Raw genomic sequence first — 15,926 nt, 5'->3', positions numbered from 1 at the left:
TATTCTTTAGTATAGTTTACTATTCTTTAATATAATATAGTATAATAAAGTAATAAGTTAGCCCTCTGAAAACATGGAGTCATTTGCATCATTCCTACCTTCGTTGGGACGTTTCCCTGAAAATACAATAGGAAGGGAGTGAATCCCTCAGGAAAATGCCAGAGTAAGACAACCCCTGCCCACTACTTGTTTATTTGAGGTTAAACCAACCTTCAGTCACCTGCACTGGTGGATTTGGGATCAGAGAGGTCATCAGTGACCCTGTGACCCTGCTAAGTGACCCTCACTGCATCTCTCTGGGATACCTGCTGGCCCTGGAGCAAAACCACTCCTGTTTCCAGTCTCAGCCTGGATCCCAGAGCTCCCTGATGATGCCAGGCAGCCACTGCCGCACGCAGAGAGAATCCCAGCCCCTCACATTAATTCTCTCTCACATCTTGAGAGCAGTATGACAGCAGCAAACCCTCCAAGTGAATCCTAGCCCTATATTAATTCGCTCCTAGGTCCAGGTCTCTGATCTGCTGTCATCTGAAAGTGATACTAATGCCAGGTTTCCATAGCCAGCGTCCCGCTGCGCCTCCCGCTGCCGTCGGAGTCATGCTGGGAGAGATCAGCTCTGCCCGAGAAGGGTAAACCAAGAGCTTGATTTCAAACAGCATCTAGCAAAGAAAGAGAGAATCTGGAGAGGGGGAGAGGGAGGGAGTGAAGGCATGAATGGCTGGGAACATGTTCTTTTGAAAGGGGTGAGTGGTGATGAGTGCAGATGGGTTTCTTCCTCTCTCAGATCTCTGTCCATCTTTGCTGCCCACTCCCTGGGTTTTTTCCTCCAGTTGTCCCTCTCTTGCAAGACCAGTTTCCTTGCCCCACTTAAACCTAACGAGGCTCTTTTCACTGCAGAGAAAGTCAGAACTCCCCAAGGAGCAGGACTGCCCCAGCTCTGAGGAATAAGCTGCAAATCTTCCCTTGCTATCAGCTGCCAAGCCCGTTTTGTGCTCAGCTGCCCCGAGCACTGCTGGGGAGATGCAAGGTCCAGTTCACCATCAAAGTAACAGGCACTGGACAGGTTGGGCTGGGCTGTCCAGCTCTCTCACCAGCTGACAGCTTCTGACAGCCAAAACCTCTTCCTCTTCTTCATGCACTGCCCAACCTGGCGAGGGGAAGGTGAACGCTGATTTAATTTGACACTTCAAGAAAAGAATAAAGATACCTCAATATAGACATTGCCTTTCCTCCAGAATGTTCTCTGAATATTTTACTGGCCAGCAACGCTGCAATATTTTTCTGAAGGTCAGTAAATGTTACTTAAGAAAGCCGAAGAAAAAATATTTGTAACAAGCAGCAGTCACTCCTAAAAGGAGCAGGAAAGAGCTTTCAATAGATCCAAAGTGATTTGTAGTAATGCCTGCTTTGGTTTGTTTTTTTGATTGCTTTTTCCCCCAGATGTTTTATTTACTCAGTTTATGAGATACCTTCAGAAACCTAATTCCCAGAGATTTTTTTTTTTTACTTTTTTTCCCTAGCAATTTTAGAGAATCAGCCTCTTGAAGGGGTCTTGGATTGGGAAATCTTTGGATGGGAAATCTTGAATTGGGAAATCTTAGGATGATGTCCAGTTGCTTTGGGGCTCAGAGCAAGCTGCCAGAGGAAGGGTGGCTGTGTGGGCTCTGGGCAGGGACTGTGGTGACGTCTCCAGTTCCTCATGGAAGTTATCACAGCACATGGATGCTTTACATTCCTCCATCTTTCAGGGAAAAGTGGGAACCAGCAGGGCAGGGGCAGTAAAAACTAGTGGGGTGATAATATCTCACATCTGCAGAGCTGCTCCTGATGTCTGCCTTGTTTGAGATGCAGGTTCAGGTGTTGATTGTGATAGCATCCCATTGGAGCATCCCTGCTCCTGGGAGGATGTTCCCAGCCCTGCCTGGGGATGGGATGGGATGGGATGGGATGGGATGGGATGGGAGGGGTCTGGCCGTGCTCAGCTCCAGGTTTATGGCAGCCTGGCTCTCTCCACTGCCTGCTGCCTTATGCTGTGCCACTTCATTTGATGTTCCTTCTTCTAAATGGTAGGAAATCAGTACTTACCAAGTGCTGGCCCAGAATTTATTTGACTTTAATTTCCCTTTATGACCCCGTCTGCTAATCTCTATTGCACAGATAAAGAGAGGTAACCCAGGCATCCTTACCCGTGATGTGGAGAATTTTCTGCAGTTCAATTATAATCTCTTTTTTTTTCCCCTGGAGCAATAAAATCTCTCTGTCTCCCTCCTTTTCTTTTCCTTTAAACTTATTCTCATAACTCTTCCTCTCCCGCTCTCAAGATGAGGTTAGGTACTTTTGCGATGTCTTTTTGGCCGGGTGTTTGTGGCAGGCAGAGCAGTTTTCAGCTGGAGCAGAAGGCTCAGGGACGTGCCAGTGCTGTTTAATGCCTGCCTGGGAGGTGCAGGAGGCACAGGTGAGGCACGAGGAGGGGATGGAATAGATTAGCACGTGGGAAGGGCTCTGCTCTGCACAGACAGCTCCTTATGGATTGTTTTCAGCCTCCCTCTCTAGAAATGCCAGCATGATGGGTGGCAAAGATGCTGCTGAGCTGCTGCTTTAATTTGCCTTTTAGAGGTGTTTTAGGGAAGGCATCTGGTTCCAATCGTGCTGCCCCTTTGAAAGGCCGTTCTCATTTGTCTGCAACTTCTCTGAAAGGTGAGTAATTCTCAACGTATTTTTCTTGGGCACCTCACCCTGGCAAGGAGATCTTTCATGTGTGCTTGTGACCTTTAGGACAGCAGAGCCATTGATACATCTTTGGTGCATGTATTGTCCTTGTCATGCGGTAATTATTTACAAGTTTGATTTCAAAGTTTGGGCCCCAGGGGAAAAAAAAAAGAAAAAAGTATTTATTTTCTATTCCCCTTTCTCTATTATTTTTTTTTAATTAGTAAGTATCTATTTATTTTTTAACTTTTTTTTATATTTTATAGTTTAATTTGACTTAAATTTAAAACAAACACAAGAAAAGATGAACAGAAAGAAACAGGAAGACATCTAAGTAATGCTGAAGCTGGCCTTGAAAAGGACATCAAAATGACATAGCTCTGAGTTGTGTATTTTATTAACAATAGTACTCACTATTATTAATAGTGACAATAATACTAGGCATATTATTGATAAAATAAATTAGTAAAATTAATGAAAAACTCCAGTTGGAGATGCCAACTAGACCTCCTCAGAGTTCATTCTTCTGTTTCCATAATGAAAGATAACCTGTCCATTAGCAAAGATTTGTTGCACCTGAATTCAATTAGAAAATTAACAGCTGATGGGCTCTGGGGCTGAAGCCCTCCCCAGATTGAGGTGAAGTCTCTCAGAAGTCAGTCTGAATGTCTCAGTTGCATGAATCCAAAGCCAGTGTACCTACAGGACTCCAGACTGGTGGAAATACAGTCTCAATCCTAAAGGTCCTGCTGCATATGTAGGAAGACAGATGGTGGTGGAGCTTGCTGCCTTCTGGCAGGATGAAATTATTTATCCCCAAACCATCTCTAATGGAAAAACATCCCAGGGCAGCCTGAAACACAGGCACTCTGGGAGGGAGGGACCACTTGTAGAGACCACTTGTAGAGGCTGGCTGTGGCTGGAAATAAAATGCGTCTGTCCTTTATAAAGCAGCACGATTTTAGCATAGACAGCACAAGACACCCTCATCCCGGTTCCTAACCTCAGGCATTTCATCCAATTTCATTGTTGGATTAACTTCCTCGCCATAAGAGTGGCCCAGAGCATTTATTTCTTCTGTGCTACTGTGAGATTTTTCTCAGCACCAGCAGCAAAACAATGACTTGCTGTGTATTCTCAGGGTATTTTAATGATCCTATCTCCATATCTGTTTAAATTTACAGTACAGCAGAGCTCTGACTGGCATATGGTTGTCAGCCAAGAGAAAACTGTGCGTCTAGGAAGCAGATCAATGTTGACATTGTGAAGGTACCTCTGGAAAGAATTAATCAAGTCTGATCTTTGCATACCCTCTCCGTATGGATTTTCATTAGACGTGGTGCTGCCTCCACACAGAGAGCCCAAGGTGCTCTCCTCAAGGTCAGAGGAAGATCCGCTGAAGAGGATGAAGGCTGGAGAGTCTGTGGGTTCTGGGGGTACAGGGTGATGTTCTCAAACCTCCTGTCCTTTCTACCAGTGCTCCCTGCAGACATCCAACACACCCCACTGCAAGGCGGAGCACAGAGCCAGGGGCAGAACTTGTGGATGTAGGAGTTTAAAATAGGTTAAAAGCGCGTGGGAAATGGATGTATGGAGGGAGAAGGGTTGAAATTTCATGGAATCATCGAAGGCAGGCACAGGGATCCCCCAGCCCAGCCCCTGTCACTGCCAACCCCAGCCTGGGCACCCCTGGCAGCGCTGTCCAAAGGCTCCTGGAGCTCTGGCAGCCTCGGGGCCGTGCCCATTCCCTGGGCAGCCTGGGCAGTGCCAGCACCCTCTGGGGGCAGAGCCTTGCCCTGAGCTCCAGCCTGAGCTGCCCTGGCCCAGCCCCAGCCGTGCCCTGGCTCCTGTCCCTGTCCCAGAGCAGAGATGGGAGCTGCCCGTCCACTGCCCCTTTGAACTTGTGAATAAATTCCCAGGAAAAAAAAAAAAATATTCTGTCCTGCTTTGAAACGGAAGTGAGTTTTTTGGGATGCTGTGGTCAAACCAATACACATCTCACAGTAGACACCAGGGAAAATATATTTTCATGGGGGCACTGGCATTGCGCCAGTGTCAACCCATGACATTTCCTTTAATGAAGGGACCAAGACAACCATCAGGCCCCTTCATTGAGCTCTATCAGGTGCACCTGAACTCCAGGAGATGCCTGGGTTGAGCCTTATCTCCCCCCTGGCTGACTCAGGCTATGGCCATGCTGCGTCACAACTTGTCACCATCTATTTGGGCTGGTAGTACCAATCTGTGCCAGGGCAGAATGAGCCTGCAGCTCCATTGCTCCTCGAGGTGAAATCAAGCCCTTCATTAGTGTTTGTTATTAGGAGCTGTTAGTTGATATGGGGCTCGGTGATATGCCCACAGTGAGGCACAGAACACTCATATTCCTTAGGCAGGACTTAAACCACCCAAAAAAGGAGAATGCACCACACACCACTTTTCACAAATGTTGTGTTTCATGACAGGGTCAGCTCAGGCATCGTGAGTTTGGGAGCCAAAAGGTAATCTGATTAATTAACAGAACCAAAGCTAACTAATAAACAGATTCTGAATTTGTAATAAATAATTAGCCATCACAAAAGTCTCTTAATGAACTATTAAGTGACTTAAGGGTGGAATTCTCAGATGACATGAAAATATCTGACACAAAAACCCTCTTTTTCAAATAAATAATGGCCTCATTAATATTGAAAAGAACAGCATGCTTTCACTTTTTCTTGTGTCTTTAAGAACTGAGCAGGTTTATAAAATAGAAATCTATCCAGTATGTGCTGACTGCTGCCAGAAACCAGTTTTTTTAAGAACTGCTATTGAGAGTCATTAATTATCTGTGGGTCCCATTTGCTCTGAATCAGTGACAAACTTGGTGAGATTTTGGACGGTTTTAATTAATGCAGGAATATGAGATGTAATATGCTCCTTGTTTGAACAATTATTGTCCTAACACAACCCTTGTATTAAAGGATTATGGGGGAAATAAAAGTAAATGAGATGCTACAGATCTGTGAGCAGAACTTGCCTGAGAAGGAACATGTGAGTCTGTGTAGGTGCTGCCTGGAAAAGCTGCTGTGGCTGCACACACCTCATCCCAGCACAAGGATCTTCTGAGGACAACAGACAAGTTGGTACTGGGATGCAATGCACATTTTTTCAAACTAATGAGACAAGCAGCTTATGTTTCGATTTCAAATCCAATCAAGCTGCTTGGAGGGGTTCTTTTCTCCTTTTGATTCAATGCAAGCTGCTTCTCCCCTCTATCCTGTCCTCTCCTTCCTCTCTTTCTCTCCCTTTCTTTTTTCACTCTTCCCCTCTTCTCTTTCCCTTTTCCTTCCTCACTGATTTAATTACAAATGTATTGGAGTAGTGAGCAGGACAGGCAGAAAGTCCTGGTGTCATTGCCCAGGCTGCTTTCCCCACACAGGCTGATCCAACTGTGCAGGACCTCGTGCCTATGAACAGATCCCTCCATGGAGATTTTGTGTTTACAGCTGTCCTAACATGACTACCTGGCCCCAGGTGGGAGAGATCTTCTTTCTGGCAGACATAAAGGACTTTGGATCTCCCATGTCACTGGTTTTAATGGGTGGGGTTTTTTATTCCTCCCAAACGAAGCAGATACTGCTGCCCCAAGCTGAATTTGTGCTGTATTTAACAGGCACGAGCTGCACAGTGGAACAGACAGCAAACACTGAGCAGCTCTTCAGCATTTAGAGAGACACATCAGGAGGGTGTGAGCCCATCAGAGCCGTGCTTTGACACTGCCACAGCTCTGCTGGCCAGGGAAGCAGTCTGGCTTAATTCACAGAGCTCCTCTGCCTTCACAGAGGTGTAAAAAAAACCCAAAAAAAACTGTCTGGGTGTTTGCCTTTGGTTTCTCAAGGACCACACTTTCACTCATAATTTCACTCAAAAGACTAATATTATTCTGCTCCAGTAGGATGCTGGATCCTATTTAACTTTCAGACCTTGTCTTAAGCTGCCACATTTTCATGAATATACTGGCGCCATCTGAATGCTCACGAATAAGGGATAACATGACTGTGCATAGCAGATGAGTGAGAAACCTGGAGCTTTTGCCTAGGATAATTTTTTTTTTGTTATTATTTTTGCACCCTGCCAGCTGTTGATCTTGCTAATGTGCCGCTTAGCAGCCAAGTTTTGTTCCCTCTTAGTTAATGAACTATGGCAAGAAATCACTGGCCAGTGGCTGGTTTTAAAGTTAATAGTGAATGGTCCATGAAGCAGAAATGGCCCAGACCAGTGGATCTGGAGACCAAGCAGTGCTGCTGTCAAAGATGATGGAGAGAAGGAGGTAGAACAGTCTTGCATCACCCTTGGTGTAATTACACTTCTTGGGCAGGCGCTGAAGTTAAATATTAGAGTTATTTCTTTAGGATGGACAAGGATTTGGGGTCTGGTAAAATACACCACTCTTGACCCAAAAAAACCTTGTGTCTTGCTAGAGATCCCCTGCTTCACATGACAAAGCACAGCCATACATGCTCTCCACACCCTTGTGCAGACAACCCTCAGCTAGAATTTGGTGAGCACAGCCTCAAGTCCAGAAAATCTGTGTAAATTTTGGAAATCACCTTAATTATGAATATCTTGGTGAATGGGCAGTGTGACTCCTGCACATATGCACATCAGGGGGCTGAGGCATAATCACCCTGAGTCCGCACCAGCACCTGCGGGGAGTGCAGGTGCAGAAGGGAGGGCTGGGTGTGTACAGAGCCTTTTCCTCTGGAAGGGAGCAGGGCTGAACTGCAGGTGGAGAAGGGATGGCTGGGTGTGTACAGAGCTTTTTCCTCTGGAAGGGAGCAGGGCTGTGCTGCAGGTGGAGAAGGGCAGGACAGAGCCTTTCTTTTCCTCTGGAAGGGAGCAGGGCTGTGCTGCAGGTGGAGAAGGGATGGCTGGCTCTGTGCTGGACAATCTTTTGCTCTGGAAGGGAGCAGGGCTGTGCTGGACAGAGCCCTTTCCTCTGGAAGGGAGCAGGGCTGTGCTGCAGGTGGAGAAGGAATGGCTGGCTCTGTGCTGGACAATCTTTTCCTCTGGAAGGGAGCAGGGCTGTGCTGCAGCTGCTGTTCCCTGCCAGCAGCCAGCCTCATTCACATTCCAGAGCCGAAGCCCAGCCTGCTGCCGGCTCACCCCTCTTGCAGGGGCTGCAGGAAGAGCTGTGGCTGTGGTTCCCTGAAGCCCCTTCTCAAACAGGCTTGGCCCCCTGCTCTGCGGAGCCAGCTCTCTCTCCTCTGCCTCTTGCTTCTTCTTTTTGTTGGCGCTGGGATTTCTCGTGGACCCTCTGCTCCCCCTTGCAAGCACCTCGTGGTTATTAAAATGCAGCTCAGGATAGTTCACTTTGCCTGGTACATTATCATTCCTCGTTAGAGACCCCTCCAGGGCCTGTGATATGCCTGCACCGACTTTATAATTACAAAGTCAATTTCTAAACAGACATTTGCAAATAAGTCAATTTAAATACCAAGATTTGCAAACAATAATTAAGCAGTAGCTTCTTTTTTAATATCTATATATATAATTAATGCCCATGGGCTTTCCATTTTACCTTGCCACTGTGTAGCTTGCAATTGTTTGTTGAGCTAAACCATTCTCAGGAAGCAAATCAAATCAAATCAAATCACTGATGGGTTTTAAAGCTGTTTAAGAAAATACCCTACCTCGTTTCATCCCAAACCCATATGCCCTCTCCCATACAGTCCCCAGTCTACCCCACAGCTGCAGGCAAATAGCAGCAGGTGCCTCACATGAGATGGAGAGGTTTCCACTTCAGCATGTCTGCCCAAACTACCCAAAACCACAACAAACTGGGGAAGAATGAGTGGATAAAGCTGAGCAATAAAATACTCAGTGAGAACAAGGGCAAATGTAAATAAATAAAATAATAGAATAAAATACTCAGTGAGTACAAGGGCAAATGCACTCTGGAGGAGATGAAAGTGTCTATTTCAGGTTCCCTCCAAGTGTTGAGAGGAACAAATGGGTTTCATCTCAAAATGGGAGGAATGCCTCTCCTTTCCTTTGAGGCAGGTCCTGGTGTTATCCCCTGCCATCACACCTCTGTCCATCCTCCCACCTCTCCTTACCCTCCTTGTCTTCAGACAGACAGAAGTCGTCACAGACATCTTTTATGGAAAATCCTTTCCTTAGGATTTTTTCTCCTGAGAAGCTGAGAAGCCTCAGGAACAAGATGTAAACAATGATTATCTGCTGCTGTGGAATGCAACAGGTGCATCTGTGATTGGTCTCATGTGGTTGTTTCTAATTAATGGCCAATCACAGTCAGCTGGCTTGAACAGAGAGTCCGAGCCACAAACCTTTGTTATCATTCTTTCTTTTTCTCTTCTTAGCTAGCTTTCTGATGAAATCCTTTCTTCTATTCTTTTAGTATAGTTTTAATATAATATATATCATAAAATAATAAATCAAGCCTTCTGAAACATGGAGTCAGATCCTCATCTCTTCCCTCATCCTGAGACCCCTGTGAACATGGTCACAGAAGTCTGGCAGGACCCCCCTGCCCCACCAGTCTGGTTCACCAAAGCACCAACACTGTCATGGAACCCAGACTTTGGGATAATGGGAAGATGATGCACAAATACCTGACCTTGGATACAGAGGGCTGAAACAAAATCTTTTTAGGAGGCTCCTCTTCCAAGCCTCTCCTGACACCTGCTCCATGTTGCCTCCAGCTTTGTTTTGCCACAGATTCCTTCTCATACTCTGCCTTTCCTGCCTTTCCTCCAGTCCCTGCAACAGGACATTTTTTTTTGGGCTTGTATAAGCTGCAGAATCCACGAGGAGAGACCACAGCCTGCTGGTTTCCTGTCCTGTGCGCTCTGGGCTGTCCCAGCAGGTTGTGGCTACGTGTTCAGAATGAATCTCCACAAGGCCTTGACTGGAAAACTGCAAGGAAAGGCAGAGTGCAAACTCTGTGCATGTGCCTCACGGTGTATTAAAGATGGATTGTTTCCTGGTTTGTGCCTCTGCTCAGTAATTTCAAAGGGCTTACTCATTGTTTTCGTGTTGGTTCCACATTTTCGAGCGTGCTCATATCTTAGCTCATCAAACTTTAGCCAGCTGCGGCCAAAAATATCCCTGGCATAATCAGTTCGTTCATGCAAGTCCAAAACCTTCATTTCTCGATTCAAATATATATCCACCATCAGCATATTTGAAGGGAATATGGTCCTCAGGATCATTTGGGTGACATTGCTGGGACCGGTTTTTCTTGCACCCCAGCACTCAGCATTCAATTGCTATAAATATGAGCAACAGTTATCCATCCCTTCTTTTTTCCTTTTTATGGATGTTCAAGGACAATAACTGAAAGCTCTTGCTGCTACTCAGCACAAAAACAAATAACAGAACCACTCTGGCTGTGATGCATTTCAACAGCATAACTTAGACATGCCACTGTTATATGAAGTTATAAATACCTATCACTTGACAATGCCAGTGTTTTTCAGCAGGGGAAGGAGGATGAAAAAAATAGGAAAAGAGCCCAAACCTTGAGACATGGTTGCTATAGCAATTAACAATGCGTCCTCCAGGAGCCAGGGATGCTGATGCAGCTAAAACAAATGTTTGTGTTTGACCATGGCGGGGACGGTGACGGATTAGGGAGTGCTGGCCTTGAGCCTTGGTGTAATCCAATTCTAAATAAACCATAAATCTAAGTGCAGGCTGGCAAGCTCGAGGGAATACCAATATGAGCAGGGTAGTTCTGGTTTCTGTGAGGGGCAAGGGAGAGATAGTGGGACGGGTGTGAAAGTCCTGATGGAGAGGTTTGTGATTGGGAGTTTTTCACCAAAGGACAGAACCAGCCTAAAGCCATCTCCTCTCACTGGTCTCCATTGGATTCCCTCCTGTAGGAGCCTCTAAGCATTATGGAGCTCTTAATTACAGGGCAGAACCACAGAATCACAGAATGGTTTGGGTTGGAAAGGACCTTAAAGCTCATCTTGCTCCAAACCCCTGCCATGGGCAAGGACACCTTCCACCATCCCAGGCTGCTCCAAGTCTGTCCAACCTGGCCTTGGACATTGCCAGGGTGTCACCGTGATATTTTATGAAAAATCCCTTCAACAGAATTTCTTCTCCTGGGAAGCTTCAGCTTCTCCCTGTTTTGCTGCTTTAAAATGTGATTTGAAGAATTGTTTACCCAGCATGTGAATTGTTTTAATTTAATGACCAATCATGGTCCAGCTGTGTCAGGATTCTAGTCAGTCACAGGTTTTTATTATTCTTTCCTTTCTAACCTTCTGATGTATCCTTTCTCTTTCTTTAATATAATTTTAATATAGATACAATATGATACAATATAATATAATATAATATAATATAATATAATATAATATAATATAATATATAGAATAGAATATATATCATATCATAATATAATAAATCAACCTTCTAAAAACTTAGAATCAAATTCTCATCTCTCACCTCATCCTGAAAACCTCGCAACACCACAGCAGGGCTTGGAGCCTTAAAGTCAGAGGAAGATGTGTTCAGGGGGTTCATTAATTCCTTCTCATCACTGTAGCTGGCCGGGGGAATCCATCCCTTCCAGCTGAGGCCAGATTGTGATGTTACCAGAAGTTTTTGAGTCCTTTGGGTCCAGGCTGTGGTGAGATGATGCCAACATCACCATGGCAGCCCTTGGTGTCAGGCAGTGCAGGGCAGGACTGCACACCTGGGTTCCTCCTGGGAGAAGGAGAAGCCCTGTGGAAGATAACAGCGATCTGGTGTTTCCTGGCCTCTCTGACACACGGATTCAGCCTTGATATGGCATGAAAAATGAAAATGAGGACAGCTCAGTCAACAGCGTGTCTCAGAAATTAATGAGCCCCTTTGCCTCCAACACCTGATAATTACATCTTTCAATTAAATGAACTCTCTCCCTGTCCAAGTTCTTATAAATTAACTCAAAGTGATGCATCTTTGTTGGGTGCCAAATCTTCCTTCTGCCAAAATCTGTGCGAGCTCCCAGGTCCTCGCAGTGCTGGAGAGTCTAAGAGATATCACAGGAGGGTGCAGTCTTGGTGTCCCAGCAGCCCAGCTCTGGGTCACTGTCGCCTGCTGAGAGCAGGGCCCTGAGCTCTGCACCTCATCCCCCTGTGAAATGAGGGATGACAAAAGACCCTGGGTGGTCCCAGGCAATCAGCTGCCACTGTGGGTATGCCATGTGCAGGGCTGATTCTCAAATCCTGCCCTTTGCTTGGACTTCCCACTGCAAAGTCTGCAGCTCCTTTGGATCAGATCACAGCTTTGATGTGACTGCTTAGAGATGAGAGCCTTAGTGAGGTGGTGGAGTGATGGATTCTGCTTTCTGAGGGGATCCACATGACTATGGACCCTTGGTTACGGGAAAGGCACTTGCTGTGGCAAGGGACATGTGTCAGGGCTCCTGCCACTGTGCTGAGGCCAATAACAATATTTCCCACTTACAATACAGTATTTTATTATTTCCAATTACAATATTTCCCACTTAGTTTGGGTACAGAGGTGCACTGAGATGTGTGTTCAATTTATTGATGAGCTCACATGAGGCAGAGAGGACTGGTAAGCTGCTGTCTCCTCCTGCACTCAAACATGCCATGATTCTTTGAGGGCTCCCAGTTCTGCCCCATTTCATCTTTTTCAGTGTGGAGAAAACCCAGACATGAAACGGGATCTTCTGGTCTAACCTAGTTTGTGTCCACACAGACATTCCCAGCTGGAGGAGGCAGGCTGAGTGTAGGGAGAGGGGCTGCAGATGGAGATCCCACCTCAGCAGGGTCAATGTGACACAAGCAAGCAACTGCTTCATTCTCTCTCTATTCTCCCCTTCCCTTAAGTAATCAAGTGCCAGCAGTGCAGGCTAAAGCTGGGTCTTTATAAGCTTGCAATAAATCCACCCAGCTTTTCTAAAGCACAGCAGGCAGCTGATGCAATCGCATAATTCAGCCCAAGTCATGGCACAATGGCTGGGAAGGCTGAGGATGGATTTTCCTCTGAAACCCACACAGGCTCAAATTCCCCCTTGCGCACCCTCACGCCATCCCAATTAAGGCAATTAGCAGTGACCAAGGGCAACTGCAAAGCTCCAATTAAGGCAGCACAAAGGCTAACATGATCTACAGTGTCATGGAGAAGGTTTGGAACATGCTTTCCCCTACAGCCACTTCCTGGCAGATTAAAGGGTTTGTGCACTCTCTGTTGTCCCCTCCTGCCACCTCCTCTCCCTCACTAAACCCAAACGTTCATCTCCAGCCTCTGTATCTCCCCATTAATTTGCCCCCTGTCAGGGGTCTCAGGGGAATATTGTGGCTTTTCTCCTCTCATTCTGTCCCATTTCATCTGTACCCTGCAGCAACTGTGCCCTGTTCCCCTTCACCCCCTTAGGGATGGCCAGAGAGTGATTTAGGCCTCAGAGACCTTTTCCTAGCTGGGACTGGTGCTAGGCTGTGAGAGGAAGGAATGGAAACAAGAGCACTGCCCAAAAGCAAGGGCTGAGAGTGGCACAGATTGTGCTTCAAACAGTCTGGGGACATGAGCACACCTGGGTTGGGTCCAGCAGAGATGGTAAGAGGTGACAGTGGTGAGGTGACAGTGGCCAGGAGACAGGTGAGAGTGGTCAGGGGACAGGTGACAGTGGTCAGTGGACAGGTGACAACGGTCAGGTGACACTGACAGTGGTCAGGGGACAGTGGCCAGCCCCTGGCATCTCCCAGCAGCCTGAGCTGAATGTTCAGGTCAGATCCTGAGACAGGTTCCCCTTGGTTCCTGGTGGACCTCACTTATCTGAGCACATTTAGTGCCAATTGGTGTCCTCGTTAGCAGTTACTGCTGCAAAGTCACTCGTGGAATAGCCCCAACCAGCGAACACTTTTCCTTAAAGGTGAGGGCTCCAATTAAAGGTTGACAGGCAGCTGGGGTAAGATGTTTCCTATCCTGCCTGGAGGAGATGTAGGAACTTCAGGGCTAGAGCTCAGAAACCTTCCACATATTCCTTTAAAAAACATCCTTTGGTTTGCGTACGGTCATGAGGGAGGAAATCAAACAGTGTATTTGATACAGAAAAAAATATATCTTTTTGTGGTTCTTTCACCTTTTGGCTTTGCTTAGCTTTTCCTTTCTGTTTTAGGTTTCGTTGTGTGTTAACACTGAGGATAAAACCCGTGAAATCCCTTTCTTAATGCTTTTGCTTTGTCCTGAGTAACACAGACAAAGGGGCTGTCATGAGCTGCTAGAATGGAAATTAATTTTAAAAGCATCATCATTTATCACTTTTATAGAAAAAAAAAAGAGAAACCAGTGAGATTACACCAATTGTGGCAGAAATTTCCTGCGCAAGAATAATCAAAAGTTATTTGCAAAAGGGTAATGACACGAAAGTACTCAGAAGAAATTCCAGGCAAAACAAAAAAAAAAAAAAATCCCTAAAGGGCCTGAATGTTTGGTTGAGGTTGAGCATTTGCCTCTCTCAGTTTGTACCACCCAAAAGTCAGGCCCTGGCAGTGTGATGGGTTTTTGTAGGCAGCTGAGAGGGACAGGTGTGTTTAGAGGGCAGCTCTGGATCAACACCTGGTGCCTGAGCCAGATGGGATGGATGGCTCCTACCACGGGGCTGGAAGGAGATCCTGCAGAAAAACTTTGATTTTCAGCAGCATCAATAACAGAAGTAATAATATTGCTGGCAAATGCAGCTTCCCCTGGCTGGAATGGGGATCAAAGCAGGGGCAACACAGGTCAGGACTCATGGAACCCTATGGGATGGGGCTCCAGCTGGGGATGGCTCAGGCAGCACCAAAGCCCCACAAACGCTCCTGCTCTGGCTGCAGGGACCAGGAGCAGCCTGTGGGTCACTGTTTGTGCTGAGTGGCCACCTGGAGAGGTGCTGCTGTGACCTGGGGGTGTTTCAGTGGGCAGGAGCCTCATTTCACACCTCTGATCCAGGCTGCCACTCCAGAGGAGCTCATTAAATCGAGCACAGCAGAGCTCCTGCTTCCTTTACTTGCTTACTTTTTCTCCCCTTCATGGGATGAATTAAAGGCCTCACATTCCTCATCCCTTCTTTCTGTTAGATTTTTATCTCTTTCCAGTCTTCCCTCTCCTCTCACTCTCCTGCTTCCCTCACTTGCTCCCTCCAGGAAGTCAGCTAATTATTTCCTGAATGCCCCCAGTGTTATTTTGCCTTGAGAACCTCTCCTGCTGGGACTTCTCACACACTTATGTTTCTCTATGTGACAAAAGGTTTCTCAGTTTAGCTTTGAATGGGTGTTTATTTTCTGCATTTAGTCCTTTTTCCTCATCATCTGCACTTGGGCTGAGAATAGAAACTTCACTTGACATTATCTAAACCATTATCAATTAAATCCCTTCTTAACTGCCCTTTTTCCCCCCCCTAAGCTGCGTAAGTTTGAGGTTTTTGCTCTTCTTTTTCCCTCCTGAACACCTTGCATTTGTAGATAAAGCCCTTTGCCCTTCTACTCTAACTTTCCAAACACAACACAGTTTTTTTTTGCTGTTGTGGGTTTTTTTTTTTTTTTGTTATTGTTTAATGTCACTGCAGTGAAACACGGGATTGCAGTTTATTTCACATTGCAAAGTCAGTGTTCCCTCTTTGAACTGGTGCAGCCATCAGGATGCCTGTCCTGTGCCATGGGGATGGAGAAGGTGCTGCTGCTTGGTCAGGTGATGATCCCATGACTGGAAGGGACCCTGGCCACTGAGCTGGAGCAGTTCTGAAGCCAGACTGATGGATAACAACTCATGAGTTTACCCAAATATTTCCAGACTGTCTTCCATATATTCAGTGGCTACATCTGGAGGGTGTGTGAATCTTGGGACTCTCACTGGTCAGAGTGACCCCAAGATGTGTTAAAAAGTCTCTTTTCTCAACTTGGTGGTTGAAGAAGAACTCAGAACTCTTCAGTTCTTGGTCTCAAGGTTGTTTATTGTATCTTATTTATAAATTGTTTTCTCCTATCTAGACGAGGTCCACTCAGAAAGACAGTCAGAGACATTCTGCCCACCTTGATGTTATCTTTTTGTGCTAAAAACTACATGTACCATATTTAAAATTACTTTCCAATACCTATCACCTATGTTAGACAGTGAGCTTCTACTCTAAACCAATCCAAAAAGTGCCAACATCACAGCAGAAGATGGAGGCCAAAAAGAAGAAGGAGAAAGGCTGGGCACACCCAGATTCTTCT

This window comes from Melozone crissalis, unplaced genomic scaffold (assembly GCF_028551555.1).
Source record: "Melozone crissalis strain CALT ecotype California unplaced genomic scaffold, PUWL_Pcris_2 ptg000041l_1, whole genome shotgun sequence".
Classification (NCBI taxonomy): Eukaryota; Metazoa; Chordata; class Aves; order Passeriformes; family Passerellidae; genus Melozone; species Melozone crissalis.
Note: the sequence above shows the minus strand (reverse complement) of the source record.